Below are 13,916 nucleotides of genomic sequence, written 5' to 3' on the forward strand. Positions count from 1 at the left end.
ATCTGCAACTTTATAGTCTTCACCTTCTCCATGCCTTGATAGACAGTTTGGAGAATATCCCATGCCTCTTTGGACTTTTTTGCTGCTGCAATCCACGGAAAAACACTTTCATGTACTGATTGGAAGAGGAAAAAGAGGGCTTTGGCGTCCTTCTTCTTGTCACTCTTCAACTGGTCTCTTTCTGCTGCTATCAAAGCAGCCAGTGCTGTTGCATCTGCAGGTTCAGCATAACCTGTTTCAACCAGCTCCCATATTCCTTGAGAAGCAAATAATGCTTTCATTGTTATGGACCAATAACTGTAATTTTTCCCATTAAACTGAGGCAGTTGGGGATTTGTCAAACCTGTTCCAACATCTGCCATCTTAACCTGTACTGGTAAAGAAAAGGTACTGACTGTATTTTGAAAAACAAGCAAAAACTTTCTCTGCTAAAAAAATCTGCTTAACAAACTTCTTACAGCTCCTACAGTGAAAAACAATCTCTGTTTTTGACTCACTGAGTGCCTAGACTAGCTCTGATACCATGTTGGAATTTTCTGATAAATTCCATAACAGACAGACAACAAAAAAAAATCGCACTCTGTTTTTACACAGAAAAACAGAAAAAATCGCTTGCTGGAATCAGTTGCTGAAACAGGTGTTTCAGCAACACAATTTTTTTTTTTCAGTTGCTGAAACAGGTGTTTCAGCAACGCTGATCGTGGTGTTTCAGCAACGTAAATTTTTTGACGTCAAGTATTTTTCGACTTACGGTGTAACAGCAACAGGAAAATAACTTGCGTTCATTAAAAATAAACTAACTGTTACAGGAATTTCATAAGAGATTGTGCTTAAAAAAAACGCTGCTGTTTTACACAAATAAGATCTGTGTTCTCTCTTAGTAAACAAACATAAAACAAATTACATACAAATCTGCACTGCTGTGCATTTTTGCCTTTCCGCTCTCTGCTACACTGTAGCGTTTACACTGCTGTGCACTGCCGTGCCTTTCTGGAAGAATTTATCTTCACGCTGCTGCGTGCTCTTCTCTGCTGTGTATCACTCTGCTGCTACAGCTGCTAACTTCTAACATTTAACAGAACTGTTGTGCGGTATTTATATGCTGAAAGATATCTGATTAAAATAATAAAATATTACAAAAATATCTTCTAATGTTTATCACTGAATTTATTGCAGCAAGGCGGTGATGCCTTTATCAAAATCAAGTCGGCTGTCTTCAGGGGAAATCAACTGAAACTTTAATGCATATTAATGTGCAGAAATATCAAAGTCGACTTTGCTGCACCAAACAGGCTGAAACATTTACTGCAAATCCAGTTGTTCATTGTTGCAGTTGGAATTAAATTCCAACAAGTTGGGCTGATAGCAATAGTATCGCTGTTCTTAACGTCTTATGCCAAGAAGAGAAGCCATCCTCCTGATAGCTCTACTACAAAGGTTGAGAAATTCCTACAGGATTATGCTTATGAAGCGCTGATGCCAACCAGATATTCACTCTTAGACCTTAAGCAGATCACGAACAATTTTGCAGAAAAGTTGGGAGAAGGAGGTTATGGGGTGGTGTACAAGGGAAAGCTTTGGAACGATGCTTTAATGGCTGTTAAGCTTCTTGATAGTCATAGGCACAGCCAAACAGAATTCATGAATGAAGTCACCACAATTAGACGGGTCCATCACATCAATTTGGTTCGGTTGTTGGGATACTGCTTCGAAAGCCGTACAAGCGCACTGGTCTATGAATATATGGTTAATGGATCTCTAGAGAAGTTTATATTTGCCAAAAGAGAGAATAGGGAAATTTTAAGGTGGGAGAAATTGTATTCAATTGCTTTGGGTGTGGCTCGTGGAATTGCTTATTTACATCACGATTGCGAAAAACGCATCATACACTTCGACATCAAACCTCAAAATATATTGCTCGATGCCGACTTCACCCCTAAAGTTGTTGATTTTGGTCTAGCAAAACTGTGTGGGAAGGGAGAAGATCATATTTCGATCACGGTGCCGAGAGGGACGCCCGGATATGTTGCGCCAGAGGTGTGGTCGAGAGATATGGGTCCTGTTACTGATAAATCAGATGTCTATAGTTTCGGCATGTTGTTGCTAGAGATTGTTGGCAGCAGAAAGAATATCGATGTCCAGGTAAACCGGTCCAGTCAGTTATACTTCCCCGAGTGGGCCTTCAAGCTGATTGAGAGCGGCGAGTTGGGGATGAGATTGAGAGGTGGGGAAATAGAAGCTGCAGATGAAGAGAAGGCGAGGAGACTTGCAAAATTTGGATTGTGGTGCATTCAGTACAACTCCAGAGAGCGTCCTTGTATGACGAGGGTTGTCCAAATGTTAGTCGAAGGAAATGGAGAGGACGTTCTTAATCCTTCGTTACCCTTCAATTCCTCTGCTACGCCTGAAAATCCTATGCTCTCTTCCAGTGTAAATTCTTCTTCAGTTGAATTTATATCGTAGCTTTCCATATTTGATCGTCTTTTGCAAACCAGTCTTCGCACTGTTGCGAAATCGATCCCCGGAAAACCATGGAGAAAGCTAATGACCTCCAACAATGTGCAGTGACAGTCCCCAAGCCATGATTTGTTTCCTGACAACATGCAGTGAGTATGTTCGCTTCCTGAAAGCCTGTAGAGCAAGCTATTTCAAAGTCTTCGCATTGTTGCGAAATCGATCCTCTCACTCCATGCCATACTTTGTGAGAATGATTCGGTGACAATTATAGGGAAAGTTGAATACGCAGTGACGGCCCCCGAGGTTTGATTTGTTTCCTGAGAACATGCAGTGAGTATGCTCGCTTCCTGAAAACATGCAGTGAGTATGGTCGCTTCCTAAAAGGATGCAGTGAGTATATACACCTCAGACCGTGCATATTGTAATATTGTCTACAATCGCCTGAATACAATAATCGTTTTCATAACTTTTTGTTTACAATCGTCTGAATAGAATAATCGTTTTTATAATTTGTTTGTTTGTTCTTCATCGAAGACTTTGCACACGTATATTGTTGGAATTTGAATGTCATGTGGCCACATAAATGGTTAGTTGCACAGATGTGTAGCAAAGGAATTTACGTCTATATTCCCCAATGGGGTCAGGAATAAATCCGTCGTAGGGTTGGGGTTGAGACAAACTGTATTGTACGAGTTGTTTAAGCTCAAAACCGAAGGTCATATTTCCATTGCATATTAATTTGGAGCCCGCATATCATTAAAGAAACAAAACTTTGGTGGCTTTCAAATGTACCTGATTTTTTTTATGGAGTATCTTTTAGAAAATAGGAAAGAGTACGTTGTTCACGCATAACATTATTCCACATATTTATACATTAAGCTTAACTTAATATAGATTGAATATCTCAACTACTCAATTATTTTGCTGAGAAAATGCAAAACATATCTCAACCACCTATTTAAATTGAATCTAAAAGCTCTGGTAGTTTTAACAAACTTCTGAACAAAACAAATATGAGTTAATTATTTTTATTTTATGAAATTAAAATTTATGAAAATATAATTTACCATAAAAATTATAAATATATTATTAAATATATAATTAAAATAATATGAATAATATAATAATTAAATTACTCATTATATCTATATAATGATTGGATGACTAGAATAATAATAATTTTGATTTGAAAAAGTGTATCAAATAAAATAAATTTTAATTATATTGTATATTTTTAAAAGAAATTTTATATATTTTAAAAAAATCATGTATTTTATACAGATTTCCTTTATATATTAAAAGAAGTTATTCATTACCCCGATGGGTAGAGGACCTCGACTTATGTGAATGATAGACAACGACTACAAGGGAGGTGATCACCTTTACTTGTGTGAATGATAGACAATGAGTATAAGGGAGGTGATTTGGACAACTCGCAAGTGTGGCTAATAATCTTTGAGAAGGCCACAACAAGTTTTAAAGAGTGTTGGTATGTCTGGTTTTTTTTCTTTTTCTTTTAGGTTATCGGAGATATGGAGGGTGGTGTAAACATCATGGAGTATGTATAGGTTACCAACTTGTGCATGATCACTCTCTCGAAAAACATACTATGGGTAGTTACTATTGGTGCTAGGGTTCTCAATGTTCCTCTAATAGTGGAATTTGTTGTTACATTTAAGACCCTCGTGATAAGGCACGCGAAGACTCTCTTGGTGGTTGGCTATCAAAACTGAGTGGAGTTGAAGTGCACTTTTTGCCTGTGGTGATAGTTCTAGAAATTCTTTGAAGGTTGCTAGTAAGGTTTCTTATTGGTTCCCCTACTTATACTTGGTTCCTTCTGGCCCTTTCTATGGTGGTCTGTTTCAATTTTGCTTTATATATTTGTTTTGTAGTGAATTCTGTTCAGCATGTGCATAACAAGCCAGGACAATTTTGGCTTTGGGTTTCTAGTGGTTGGAGTTTCTTTGGGGTTTGCAGAAGTGCAAGGGTCCACTCTAGAATAGGTTGTCTCCGCTTGGGTGTGACCCTCGAGCACTTGTTAAGCGGGGGTATTTTACCTGGCTCAAGGTGGCATTGGTGTATTTTGGTGTGACTGATAATGCAATCCTTGAAATTGGGCTTCAAAAGGTAGAGCCTAGGTTAAAAATCATGGAGTATAATTAGTGTGGTAGCCCTATGGTTCGGGTTGTTATGCCATGGTAGAGAGGCCAGGCTTGGGGGGTGATGGAGCCTCATGGCCCACGAAGGGGAAGAGGTGATCAAGTAAGTGTAGAAGAAGCCATGGGGATTGACCAAGTAGAGCTAGGTGAATACTTGGAGCATGAATCGGTCCAATCCCCATGCCGTGTCATTTAGCCATTTTCTTTGGATTTCTTGACATGCAAATTCATCTTATCTTGACCACGCTTAAGGACATGCATCGACAATGCCATGAAAACAGGAATGAAGTGATTGAATTTCTTAATGATATGCAACAAAATCATTGGGACATTCATGATCATCTAAATTCCCTACTCAGAGGCCAGAGCTGAACCAATGACAATTTAGATTATTTGAAGGCATGCCTGACCCATGTTGAGTTCGAGGCCCATCAAGATTTTGATCATCCCAGTCCTAGTGTTAGTAATGCACCAAATGTACCTCCAATTTTGTGAAGTCGGTTGGTTGTATATTCATTTCATGTGTCTTATGGGCTATCTAGCTGGTTAGTTTATGGTCTTTATGTGAAGCATGGTAGGTTTTCCTTAAATTTTGCATTCTTATCCTTGCCAACAAATCTGGTTGGACTGAGGCTTGGAGAGAAAAGGTTTTTCTAAGTATCAAATGTAATATTTTGCAGAATTAATAGAACTTTTTTTACTCACAAAAAAAGCATAAGCTATTCATTGTTTAGTTTATATTATAAATTTACAATTAGTTATGTTGTGCCAAAAAAATTATCAATAATTTAATAAAGAAATTGTATTTTATTAGAGATTTCCTTTGTTACTCATTCTTTATTTTATATTATAAATTTGAAATAAGCCTATTGATTTTGGATTAATAAATCATTATTTTATTATATAAATGATAAATATTTTGTAATTTTAATAATTTCAATTTTAATTTTAAAATATAGAAAAAAATAGCAATAAAGTATTTATAATAACATTTTTCATTAATTGAGATTTAGAAGAAACTTAATATTTGGAGCTAGTGTTCAACTTAGAAAAATAAATGGGGTTTAAATGTTAACATGGTCATATGTCATATGGGGTTTCAAAAAAACAACATTAGTCATATGTATGCAAACATTCCGCTAAATACTGAACATAATTCTACAATATTCCTGTAATGTGGCAATGGTACAAAAAATTATGCCATTCTGGTGTTATTTTGTCTCAACTAAGAAGCATTGTTATTACAGTACAACATTGTATATCGTTCCATTATACAATTTCTAGTTGTACTCTTGCAAATAATTTCCCTACAATCTTACTTACTACTTTGTTGCATACAATTCCTACATGCAATTAATAGTTAAAACTAGAGAAGTTTTGACAAAAAAATGGACCCCAAAAAAAAATTTAAAGCCAAAAAAAATCTTTATAACAACTAATAGGGTTGAAGACGATGATTTCAACCATGGGGGATGATTGGCATTTTTTGGAGTAAAAAAGTATTAGAAAAGAAAACATTTTTTTCAACTTGTATTTCCAACTTATATCCCTATAGTTTTACCCAAATTTCAAGCAAGACCACTTGTTTGATGCATAATTTAATTCCTCATCCAAAGAGTACCCATATTCCATACTTTTGGACCCCGCTGTGTAAAAAATGAGAAATACATGAGAAACGTGACTGCAATCACGTCTTTTCATTTATTTCTCATTTTGGTGAGCGCTCGTTTGATGCATAATTTAATTCCTCATCCAAAGAGTGCCCATGTTCCATGTTTTTGATGGACACTACTAGATGAAAAATCAGAAATAAATTAAAAATGTGTTTGCAATCACGTTTTTCCATGTATTTCTCGTTTTTCATGTAGCAGGGTCCATAAGAAATATGCAACATGAGTACTCCTTCGATGAGAAATTAAATTCTACATCCAACAAGTGCTCCCACTCAAAATTTGTGTAAAACCATAGTGAGATAAGCTGAAATACAAGTTGAAAAAAGTAGTTTTTTTTTTTCCCCTCTAAAATTTGATGATGTAATATAGTCTTATTTTATTATTTCCACTAAAATTTTAAAATATTCCTTAGGAGACCCATTTTAGACTCCAAAATTTCTCTAATGCATGCTCAAATGACATAATTGTTGTAGATGTTTTCCTATCATTTGATTTCCAAAACATTTGTAGTCTGTTAAAAGTATTTTAGGCTTCTCCTTACTCTAATTCTTTGCATTTCTATTCAATTTTAATCATTTTCCTCTCTAAATCTACACTAACTTGACTATTTTCTTTATGACAGTGATTAATCATAGCTTGAACTTCTAGTAAAACTTTAATTGAATTTGTTTCCGAAGTTGTACCAAACCTATTATGACCTATGGTATAACCTTTCCCCAAACTATCAATAATTGTTTCATACTTCTGCATGGCCCTATGACTTGTCAAGGCCTGTCAGAAGTCTAGTAATGACTTGCATAGAAAACCTGTCATGACATGTCAAAGGTTTGTCTTAACCTATGACATACCCATTACCATCTTGCGATAACACTTGTTATAATCTTGTATAACGAGTTGTAACACCTATTACAAAATGTATTGTAGTCTTGCTACAACCTATGCCCAATTTACTAGGGAGACTAATTGGCACATGTACTAGTATATTTAGTTACTAGCCAACAATAATTTTTCTACCCATTAAATCAATAATCCATCCATAATATTGTATTATTACATATTTTAACACATAATCATATATCTTCAGTATGAAAGAATAGAGTATGCAACAAAATTTCTACTTGTCTTTCAAGAGTCAATGGAATGATGACTCCACAACTATTCAAGCCCTAAACCTGAGCCACCAAGCTCCCAAAACTACTTATGAGCTTACATAAATAGGAAGCATCCAATTTAGCATGGGTAACTAAATGACTTGGCTTCAGTCAGTTATAGATTCCATTCACAAGGTTCACCGACTAATTACTCAGTTATAGAGTCTAAACTGAGGACTCATTGACTCTCATCAAATTAAGTCCATGTTAGAACTCCATAGTTACCATAGCTATAAAGCAAAGTCCCAAGCTCTCAACCACCTAGGCTCTCAACAAAGATGCATCAAATCAAGTATGATTAGTTGAATAATCACACTTCTGTTACTTTTAGAGTTCAAACCCATAACTCACTGCCTAATCCACTACTAAGTACTTCACTTAATTGTGGTGCTCCGAGTCTTATTCCCCTAACATATACCCACATGACTCAACAAATAAACCATCACATTATTTTCATGTCTGCACCAAGAATATATTATCCTTATAATAATTTTGATTCATAAATAAAGCACATATATATTAATACAATAAGTTGAAACCAAGAATTATCCGTAAGGGATGATATGCTACTAACTTCATGGGTATCTATTTTCCCATTACTAAATGCATATTTAGTATTCTTCACTGGCCAGGGTACCAAGCCATAATAGCCTCCAACTACTCCTTTTCTTAGGCCATCCAGATAGGCCTCTAGGTACTGTTCAAGCCCTTAAATAATCCTCTTTGCGTTCCAGCATATTAATCATGTTGTCAAGTTTCACTCGCCCTTCCAGGCTAAGGCATCCCATTCTTTGAATAATAGTCTCTTGGGTGATCCACTTTGCTAAGTACTTCATGATCATAGACCCAAAAGGCCTATGTCACGTATGATTGTTGCTCTGATAGCAACATAATCAACATCATAACAACCTTGATTAGATTCCCATATTAACTATTTCACATATTTCACATATATTGTAGAAATTAGTTGTCAAACAACATGCACATGCTTACTAATTGACATAAAAATATTTTCGCGCATATATATATATATATATAATAGCCATGTGGGACCTTGTCATGCATGGCTCTAACCATGCGTGCACCATTATCAAATCATCATACTTTAAACAAAAATAATGTGTGGGCCTACCTTCGCCATATGCTTAATTATTTCAATACATACATTGAAATAAGTACTTTTAAAATAGAATGGGCCCACAACAACCCCTCCATAAGCATCATACTCAACCACATGCTCCATGTGACCATAGGTTAACTCTTATATGTATATAACATGACCCATATAGCATATCAATATAACACACAATTACATATATGTTCCCATATATTATATTATAAATATATATTTAATTAATTAATACTTATGGCATATAAACATATTATATGGTATTCCAATATTATATATCTATAATATGATAAACAAATAAATTGGCCCATTATTATTCATGTCACTCGAAGGATATAATGCAATTGAATTGCGTTGACTCTTTAATTAATTGCTAGTTGACCAAAAATTAAAGAGAAAATTTATAAAGTGAACATTAGAAAGCAAAAACAATTTATTTCTTAAATTTTTTTGAACTATATTTATTTACATTCTCATTAGTTGAGATCCCTTGAGCCTTATTTCGTAATGATGTTCAATGTATGATGAGCAGGGTAGACCACCACCGAATCATCTATTTGTAGGGAAATAAAGATAATGTAATGTACGATTATGAGCATAATATTAACAGTGACATTTACTATCTGACAGTTCAATAAATAAACTTGTGTTAGCCTGCGTACCTTGAATGTTTAGTTGGACGTATTATTCCAAGTTAACACCATATTATGTGTACGAAGTTCTACCCAGAAGAAGTTTTTACTGTATTAAAAGTCAGAGACAACTATGGTCTACCTATGTGGAATTAGCTTTATTCTGAATGATTGACTATTGACTATGTGATGGTTTCACAGTCGTTTGACCTGTTTCAACCATTGTATCAAATTGGTCCACATGTTTGAAACTTCTTTATGTTCACTAATGCATTGTTCGTCGTCTATGGCCGGTCCTCCTATTGTACAAGACGTTTACTCTGCGTCGGAACTAACCTATGATTAATGAAAAAGACACAATGTGCCATGTGGCATGATAGAATTGTAAGAATAATATTCATGGTTCATGTGGTAGTGGTTCAGTGGCCCAGGTGGCATTAGTTAGCTAAAGGACTAGTCAAAGTTGGCACTATCCAAGAGGGCTCTCAATTTCATTATTTCTATGACTAATACAAATGGGGCAAAAATATGATGACTATTAGTCGGATATGCGAATTATTGGAATCAGATATCCGACACATAGGTTCTCATCAAATCGTTGCTAGAATTGGGTCGAGTAGTCGAAATTTTAGTAACCATCAGATATTCGATGACACAGATGTCTATTATCTGACACATAAAAAGGCCAAAATGGTCATTAAAGAAGTACTGGATTTGTTCCTTAAATAAGTCACATTTTTTGTATTTGGCATACAGTTGGTGCTCTCTTAAGACTTGCAGAACAATACGGAGATTCTCCTTATGTTCTTCCATGCTTTGAGAGTAGATTAGTATGTCATCAATAAAGATTAATATAAACTTATCTAAGTATTGATGAAATATGTTATTCATGAGACACATGAAGGTTGCTAGGGCATTAGTTAGTCCAAAAGGTAGCACTAAAAACTCATAATGTCCATAATGAGTTCTAAATGTTGTTTTTTCTATATCCTCCTCCTTTATCCAGATCTGATGATATCCCGAGCAGAGATTGATCTTTGAAAAGACCGTTGCACCCTTTACTTGATCAAATAACTCATCAATTATGGGTAAAGGGTATTTATTTTTAATGTTCAGTTTCTTTAACTAACGGTAGTCCATACACATCCTCAATGTTCCATCCTTCTTCTTAAGAAAGAGCATTGGAGCTCCCCAAGGGGACACATTGGGTCGAATATACCCTTTATCAAGCAGCTTTTGTAGCTGCATTTTCAATTCAGTTAGCTCTGGTATGCTCCTGCAGTAAGGGGCTCGGGAGACTAGGGAAGCTCCTAAAATTAACTCAATGGTAAAATCTATGTCTCTTTTTGGGGGTAGGCCTAGGATTTCCTTAGGAAAACCATCCAGGAAGTTTTGTATCACTGGAATACTTTCTATAGAAACATATTTATCTTTAGAATTAGCATACCCCACTTGTATTGCATAGACTTGGCAGCCTTTTATGATGCATTTTTCTAATTAGGAGGCTATTACAGGTCTTATATGCAGAGATTTTTGAATACCTTGAATTTCCTGCCTTCCTCCTTGCTCATCCTGGTAATTAATGGTTTTGGTCTTACAGTTAATAAGGGACTAGTGCTTTTCCAACCAGTCCATACCTATAAGGACATCGTAGGACCCCAGGGGTAACACATTAAGGTCTACCATAATAGACTGGTTAGCTAAACTTAGAGGGCAATTACTGACCTTGGACAAAACTCTTCTTTTTTCTCCTGTGGCTAGTTGTACTAATCATGGATTTTTAAATTTGACAGATTGCAGTTTACATTGTTCTACAATTTTGGGGCTAATATAACTCCAGGGAGCCCGTGGATCGATTAAAATAGATATAGATCTGCCAAAAACTTTACCTTCAAATTCCACCATGGTTGGCTGAAATTCTGCCTGATGGTCTTCAAGGGCGGCATTAATTTTAGGAATGCTCCTTTCCACGTCTCCCACGATAGATGCTTCTTGTATTTGCGAAATATCATAAGCTCCTCTACGTTGTGGGTAGTTTTTGACATAATGTGGGCCTCTGCACCCCCAACACTGTACAGGTGGTCTGTTATTTAATTCTATTTCATATCTACCAACTTGTTCATTCATCATGTTTCCATCTAGTACCTTAAATCTGGGTTGATTTCCATTCGTTTTCCGATTAATTTGAGCTTTAAATGATCCTTTGTTGCATGTACCCTTGTTCCCTTTGTGATTGGGAACAAATTTACTCCCCGTTTTATCAACCCACCTCTTGCTCAAATCTCCCTTTAGTTTGTTTTGTTGGTAACAGATCCGTGGCTTACGAATAACTTCATCCATGGTTTTTGGGTTGTCAAACTTCGGTCATTCTTTCATGAATAGTTGGAAGACTGCTGATGAACCGCTGCACTTTTGTTTTTTCTTCACGTATGTAAGGGACATACCGAAGTAGTGACGTGAACTTGGTTATGAATTCATCCATGGTCATTTGATCCAATCGAAGATCGTGAAACTCCTTCGCTTTTTCATCATAAAATCTTTCTATTAGATATTTCTCCTAAAATATCTGTGAAAATTTTCCTAGGTTATGTTTTGTTCATTAACTCCTTAGACTGTTTTTAATTCCTCCCACCATAATGTAGCTTTTCCTTGTAGTTCAAAAATGGCTAATCGAACCTTTAGATTATGGTCATACTCCTATAGCTGGAAATACTTATTCATGTCGATGAGCCATGCCTCTGCTGCCTCTTCCTATTCACCATCGTAGAGAGGAGGTTTTATTTTTCGAAATTCTCCTTGAAGTTTTGATTTTTGTCTTTTCTGTGGCTTGTGATTTGACACATTATTTGATTCTTCTTCATGATTTTCTTCACCTCCTTCTGTCTTCATATTCTCAGTTCGATACTCTTGTTCTCCTGTCATATTTACGTGTTTAGGCCTAGGGGCTAGTGGTCGATAGTTCATTAAATCTGATAGACCTTTCATAATTTTCTCTTCCTCCTGCATCAATCATTCATTATCTGTCCGTAGCCTGGCAATCTCAGCTTTTAGTTCTTGTACAGTTTCCAGGATAGTTGTATTAGTATTTCGTGGTTCATCTCCTAACTGTACCCATACTTTAGGATTATCTTCTTGAAATGATGTTGGTCCTATTCCCATCACTGTCTGGTGTGGACGATTCCCAGCTCTCCTCATGCTGACTGCTACCTGCTTCCTAAGTGCATATCACCAAAGTTGTTATTTCGTTATTCCAAAGGCCTCGGTTTAGCAACCTGAGCACTCTGATACCATATGTCACACATCTATTAGTCAATTTACATATATATAAGAAAAAAGTATCTTATTCCCTAAGACAACCTTAGAATTCCTATTTAGCTCATGAGCATTAACATTCCAAGGAAATCTTTTACACATAAATTGATGCATATTGAACTTTATTATGAATAAGATCTATTATCCAGAATTACATTAATGTTACCTCTCTAGCTTTAATCTAAATATTTACATAGAGATTATGAAGTCGAGATGAGGACAGCTGTCCGACTCTCGTGGTGGCTCAGCTTACTAAGTCCACTTGTTTGTTTCATGATTTTTCTAATTAAATGAACCTGGCACTATATGTTAACATCGTCGTTGATGGAGGTACGGGTTTTGTCCTACAATTAATTCTTACCTCATGGTTCTCCATCTTGCATTAACTTTGGCTAATCGTTGATCGACCTAGGTGGAGGTGGTGCTTCGTTGGAATCATTACTGCAGTACCTTGTTCATTATAACTTTGGTATCCACTCTGGATCAACGACATCAGTTTCCCCACTGGATCAAACAGAGGAAAGGGTTCTTGGGGTTTCTAACCTCCGAATGGGTATGCTCGCCATTCATTTTTCCTTTTCGGTTAATGTTTCTAGAATCTTTTGGGATGGTTTGTATTCAAGGTTTGGGAACTCCTTGGAAGATGTTTACTGCACTCTGAGACTTCTTACTACCCGTGTTCGTTGCTAGGAATACTTGAATGTTTGGGTTTCACTATTCAGCCATTGGGGTATGCTGGAAAACATGGTGTGAATTTATTAATAGATGATTCGCCCTTTCAAGTTAACCAAGTAATTTAATTGAGTTTTTGTTTTTTGTTTCGTTCTCTATCGATGTAAATTGCTAGAGAAGCTTATTAATCTTTTTTCCCCACCCAGTCGAGGTGGAGGGTTTTGCAGAGACAACGCGATGGACAAGATGTTGGTCAAGACCATTGTTCGGCTCCCTGGTCGACTTGAAAACTGGTTTATTTACATTCCAGGTATGCAAGGTTTTTGGCTTGATTCTAGAAGTTAAGGTTATGACTCCGTAGGGAGCTTGGCACTTATTTTTGTGGTGACTGCAATATCGAATACCCTCTGTAATTTGAATTTAGTTTAAGTTTATGAAGCCGTTCGGCCATGAACATCCTTCAAGGTTATACAACTTGTTGACCGGGTTTAGTTATTTGTAGATTTATACTTAAGGCCGATGGTGAAGTAATTCGAACCCTAGCTGGAATGGTTATAATTTTGGTTATGAGATTGTTGAATGAATATATATACTCCTCTTTATGTCTTTAAGCAATTTTTGTAATGCAATATTCGTCATTGTTATTTGCTTTTCTTATGGAATTTATCCCTACATCATTTCTATGTGTTTTTCTTATATTTCCGCTTGCGTTCAATGGTCGAGTGGTTCCA

General features: G+C 36.0%; 1 pseudogene; it reads left to right on the top strand.

Moving 5' to 3' along the window:
• The first annotated feature begins 1,251 nt into the window (after positions 1–1,251).
• LOC149175722 (rust resistance kinase Lr10 pseudogene) lies at positions 1,252–2,815 on the top strand (annotated as a pseudogene).
• Positions 2,816–13,916: the final 11,101 nt, after the last annotated feature.

The sequence above is a fragment of the Pinus tabuliformis genome, chromosome 4_1, assembly GCF_031772625.1.
Source record: "Pinus tabuliformis cultivar Carrire ecotype Pingquan chromosome 4_1, CPIR1, whole genome shotgun sequence".
Lineage (NCBI taxonomy): Eukaryota > Viridiplantae > Streptophyta > Pinopsida > Pinales > Pinaceae > Pinus > Pinus tabuliformis.